Raw genomic sequence first — 6,000 nt, 5'->3', positions numbered from 1 at the left:
TGTGTGTGTGTGTTTGTGTGTGTGTGTGGCGGGGGTGGGGGGAGGAGGGGAGAGGGAGGGACCCCGAGAGAAACTCCCCTGTCTTCCTGTTTCTTAAAGGAAGGGTGCTAGTCAGACCCACTACAGATCCTTTGCGTTTTCTGGTCAATGGCCTGGCCTGGCCCGCATACCCCCATGTCCTGTCCTGCCAGACTTTTTTTGCAGAAATACCTCCACCCGAAGAGTTCTTCACCTTTGTTTTAAAAAAGAGAAAGAGAAAGAAAGAAAAAGAAAGAAAGAAAGAAAGAAAGAAAGAAAGAAAGAAAGAAAATGACATCAACAAAGGAGCAAACGGACCCCAGGCCCTCCCCATCCCCTGCAAGCCCCCAGCCAACAAACAGAACTCCAGCTGCTCTCCTCCTACCGCATGCCCTTACCAGAGTCGCTCACTGTCTTAGAAATACGTTGGGGGCCCGCTCAGCGAATGACTCCTGTCCGTCCCCCCGTCCCCCCGACCCCCCCGCCCTCCTGCCTCTGCCACAATTCGGTGCCTGGAACCAAGCCGATCTTCTCCTTTCCTTCCTGAAGTGACTATGCCGCCACCAGCAGCCGCTCAGGCGAGCCAGAGACAATATTCCAAAGTGGCCAGATGGCAAAAAAGACTCCAACTGGACATAAAGATGGAGGGGGCGGGGGTGGGGGGAGAGACGGCGACGAGCGCACACGGGGACTCGTTTTTTGCACTTTAGGCAGGAAGCCAGCTGAGAGGCAGAGGAATCTGTAGGAACGGGCCTCCCTCATCTCTCCTTTCGCCTCCCCGCCTACTAAGTGGCTTGCCCACAATCGCCCCTCTCTTTTCAACCCAGTCTGAAAAAGCGTGGATGCGGCTCTTCCACGGTCTCCTTAGGAGCGCTCCCCTTGTCACATCAGACACTTGAGGGAAAGAAAACGTTGCCCTCATGTCTCCCGCCCCCCCCCCCCCCCCCCCCCCGTGTGTCAGGTGAATTTTTCAGGGCCGCCTCCTCCACAAATCCTAAGAAGGTGGAGGTAAGATTTTGGCCTCGGTGACATTTTCCTCTCTGGCATCTTAGAACGCTACCAGTGACTTCCAAGTGTTTTCAAACACTTTTGCACCGTTTCCTACCATTTGTCAGTGTACTGACTGCACTTTAGCAGTGATTCCCAAGTTTTGCCACACGCTGTTCTGCACAGTTTGTGATGTTGATCAGTGATTTCAAAGTGCTTTCAAACACTTTCATATAGTTTCCAGCCTTTTTAAAAATTTTTTTAAAAAAATATATTTTATTGAATTTTTACAGAGAGGAAGGGAGAGAGATAGAGAGTTAGAAACATCGATGAGAGAGAAACATCAATCAACTGCCTCCTGCACATCTCCCACTGGGGATGTGCCGGCAACCCGGGTACATGCCCTTGACCGGAATCGAACCTGGGACCCTTGAGTCCTCAGGCCGACGCTCTATCCACTGAGCCAAACCGGTTTCGGCAAGTTTCCAGCCTTTTAGAAGTGAATCCCAAGTGGTGTCAAATACTGTTCTACAGTGTATCGCTCTTTAGCAGTGATTCCCAAGTGTTGTCAAACACTGCTCTACACTGATTCCTGATGTATTTTTTTTTTAAATGTATTTCTTTGTTGATTTTAGAGAGGAAGGGAGAGGTAGAGAGACTGAAACATCCATGATGAGAGAGGAACATGGATCGGCTGCTTCTTGCACGCCCCCTTCTGGGGATTGAGCCTGCAACCCGAGCATGTGCCCTTGGCCAGAATGGAACCCGAGACCCTTCAGTCCGCAGGCTGATGCTCTATCCGCTGAGCCAAACCGGCTAGGGCTTGATGTGTTCTTTAAAATATATATTTTTTATTGATTTCAGAGAGGAAGGGAGAGGGAGAGATGGAAACATAAGAGAGGATCATGGATCGGCTGCCTCCTACACACTCCGTACTGGGGATCGAGCCCGAATCCCGGGCATGTGCCCTTGACAGGAATCGAAACTGGGACCTTTTGGCTCTATCCACTGAGCCAAACCAGCTAGGGCTCGTTTTTTTCTTTGTTTGTTTGTTTTTGAGAGCATGGGGAAAAAAAGGGAGAGTGGAAGGGAGGAGAGGAGGGGGGAGGATGAGGGAGGGAGAGAGAGAAGTTGTTTATTCATTCGTCAGTAGCTTTTAAATAAATATAAATAAAAATGCAAATGTTCGTTTGTTCAAAATCTTAAATCTCTGAAAGTTCTTCACCGATTGCTTTGAAATTTTGGCACAACATTGCATTCGAATACGCGTGTGTTTCTATATACCTATATACCTACTATTATATAGATGTCACACCAGTGACAGGTAAAAAATGTTTGTGGAGTTTATTTCTCAGGGTTACCACATAGCTCAGCACTGGCATCCATAGCACATTGCACATGAGAGTGAGGAAAATTTACAGAGCCCATGGTCTGGTTGTAGGAGAGACAAAGCTACAGGTGGAATATCAAGGAAGAGATGCCATCACCTCACTCCATTAAGATATATGTGAGGGTCTTACCTTCAGATGATCCAAGTGCAAATACTTCCAGCATCACTTTGCAGTACAGAAGTCTCTGAGCCTCATCAAGAATTCCCATTCCCCTGGAGAGAAGGCAATGGCCACATCCTCAAAGTTCATATCATGTCATAATGGGGACAGTTCAGTCCATTGTCAGCTTCTCTCCTAGGATTTTACATTTATCATACACCCCAACTTCCATATCCATCTGCTCCCTAGACTTCTGACTACAGAGAAGATATCAGGCCTTTGTTTCATCAAAGACACTTACTCCTTATATTCCTACTGATGCAGTGTCTTCCGATGACAATAAGGGCAAAGAGCATATAGATCCTACCTGCTCTCTAGTACAAAAATGTTGTACACACTACGCCTTTCAATACAGTGGGTGTCATGAACATAGGATATGGATTGATGTTGTCCATAATGAGAGTGTGAGTGATTTGACACTGTTCTCTCAGGCAATAACCCTGTTGTTCCCTAGAATCTCATCCCAATTCCCTGTAAATTTTGGCATCAGACTTTACCCTTTTGAAACCAAGCTTAGGTTGCTGAGGCCATCAATTTGCACTTCCTGCCACACATAACTCTTTGAACAACACTTCTCTCACATAGCTTCATTCCCAGAGGCATAATGCCAAAGGTAACACAAATACGACATGACTTGGACCATTTTTCTTAATCATCTTCTTTTCCAATACTTTAATTCACCCCTTAAGTAATGTATTTCTCTCTTACCCTTCAACCTTCTCAACACTAGCCATGATGCCACTGATATATGCTCTCTCATTCCTATTGATCACTGTAACTGCCCTCCAAAAAAAAAGCCACAACCTCTCCTATTGAGATCCACATCAAATCTCAGATATCCAGAGCCTACCTCTTCTGGTGCTGCACTTGATGTCCCTTCACCAGTCACAGCACTCAAGTCCCATCACCTATGGCCCTCTCTCCCAGGTCCGGTGTATCTCACATATGACCACTCATTCCCGTATGTAAACCAGTCAGACTACTGACCACAAAAAGGCTCTCAACACAATCCTGGTGTGTGATTCACAAGCAAAGATGCAACAGCTGCCGTCTCATCTTGTTTTAATTTCTCTTTGCTCTCCAATTAAACAGAAAAAAAAGTTTTTAAGAAGATGATCTACAAGTCTACCCGGGTCACTGCACTCCCAACTTTAAAGACATTTTCAACCTGAACTTCTCCTCAGAGTTCCAGATGCTTATGAAGTGCTCTCTGAAATATCGCACACCAAAACAGATAAAAAATAACAATTTTGTATCCCCAATGAACATTACACTTCTACTCTGAATATCTGCATCTCAGTTGACAGTGCTTCCATACATGCAGCTGCCAAATTCAAACTTTCAAGTCATTCCTGGCTCTTACCTCTCTCTCAGACTCAAAATTAGAAAATCCAGTTGGCCACACATAAAACACCAATCCAGAAAACAAAAGCTTATTTCACCCCCACAGTCACCATCATGGGTCACTTACCATCATGCTCACCACAGCAACCTCCAGTCTAGACTTTCTACCACCTCCCTCACAGCAATATGGTTGGTTATGCTTCAGCCACAGGAAGTCTAATTAGACCTGGTTCAGATCACCTGCCTCTGCTGCTCCAAATCTGCCATTACTCCCATCACCTGCAGACCAGACTCCAAAGGTTTCACAAGCTCCTCTAGACCTCATTCCTGTTCAAGTGTCACCAGTTCCTATTTTAAAAAATGGACACAAGCTCCAGCTTGTTTGGCTCAGTGGATAGAGCACCAGCCTGTGGATGCCGGTTGGTACCTGAATGAGCTCAGTCTTCACTCTAAGCCTTTGCACATAAAGGAACCTATGACTGGAAGGTCGACTCACATCTTATTCCATTGTTTGCCAAAAACAGGTGTCATTTCAGACAACCTTAGACATGTACTTAGAATTCTGGGCTTGGTGTCTCATCAAGGTCCCCAGATATAAGGGCTAGAACAGAGGCAAGACAATCTCAGGATACCACTATCACAGAAGTTGTAAGAGTGTGAGGCCCTGATATGAGTTCCACAAAACAAAACCCTTAAACCACTCTGCATTTGCAGGAATCTGTGTTCAGAGAAAGATCTGTTGAGACTCTGGCCACCAACCCCAGGATCCATGGGCTCAGACTGCTCAGTACCATTTCCCAGTCAATAGGCCCATGTGTCCTGGAGATGACCACTTTCCTTCAAGACTCACTCCTCAGTGCACAATCTTTCCAGTTACCTTATCTTTTATAGGACTTTTGCCACCTGTCCCCAGCTTCTATCATCTCTCTTCTAGTCTGTTCCTCTTCTGAGCTGCTTTGGGGAAAGTTTACAGAACTACCTCACACAATGTCCCTCTTTTCGTCAGGACCTTTCATGTCCCCAGATTCCTGAGAATGAAAGTAAAACTCCTTGTGCAAAACTCTGCCTCATCTTCTTTGTTGCCTATATACACAAAACAAGTCCTACGTTTCCCAAATCCTCCTAGTTCAGTCACACCATCATGTCCTCACATGGAGGTATTGTAACCTGTTAACCTCTTTTGCCATCACACCTTTTGCTACACATGAACTCACTGTTCCTGGCAGTGGGACCGGGACTGCAGGACCCCAGAGGTGCCCACACACCAGGCTGGAGGGTTAACTCAACAAGGCATCGTCGAACTCTGTAAGCAGAGAGGTGTCCAGGAGTCACAAAAGCCCAAATTCTGGCGTGTTGGGGCTCAGCAAACCTCAGACACACCCCTTCATAGGGGGATACTGCCTCTGATGCCTTCTGGAGACCTGGCGCTGGGAAGCCTCACTCTCTGTGAACAGACCAAAGAGGTCAATATGACCACCAGGTAGATGCAGGAACTCCCACCCTCAACCATGTACACCTGGATAATATGCCTCTCCTGGGTTGTCATTGGCTAAACCCAGCTATCATTAGGGGCATAGCCCTTTGGGTAATATACCTTTCCAGGCCTCCCAGGTGTAAATAGGATCCCAGTCACTCACTGACCATTGAGAATATAGGTGTTTGGAAGCCAGAATGTTGCTGGGAAATGACAACATTAGGATCGGGTGGCTAGTGGTAGTTTCTGGGGTTTGTTGTCTCCAACTGATTTTTTTTTGGTTAATTTGTTTTTTGAGAGATAGGATGGGACAGGGAAAATAGAAACATAGATCAGCTGCCTCCTGTCAACCCCTCACCCTCCCACTGGGAATCCAGCCAGATTCCTGAGAACAGTGCCTATTCAGAGGCACTAGACTGTGCCTCATGAATAATTTCACCAGAAACCTTTCTGTGCATGGGAAGATTCTAAATCCTCTGGGCTATACCAGCTCTCAGATTTTTTATTTTTAATAAAAAATATGACATTTTTAAGAGACAAATCAGGCTATGAGAGAATATATACAGTACAATTTCATTTGTTTAAAAACAACATTTGAAATGCTACAAAGAACAAAAGGTTAACCCT

Source organism: Myotis yumanensis, unplaced genomic scaffold (genome assembly GCF_028538775.1).
Source record: "Myotis yumanensis isolate MYYU_CA2020_CCGP unplaced genomic scaffold, mMyoYum1.0.hap1 SCAF_35, whole genome shotgun sequence".
Lineage (NCBI taxonomy): Eukaryota > Metazoa > Chordata > Mammalia > Chiroptera > Vespertilionidae > Myotis > Myotis yumanensis.
Note: the sequence above shows the minus strand (reverse complement) of the source record.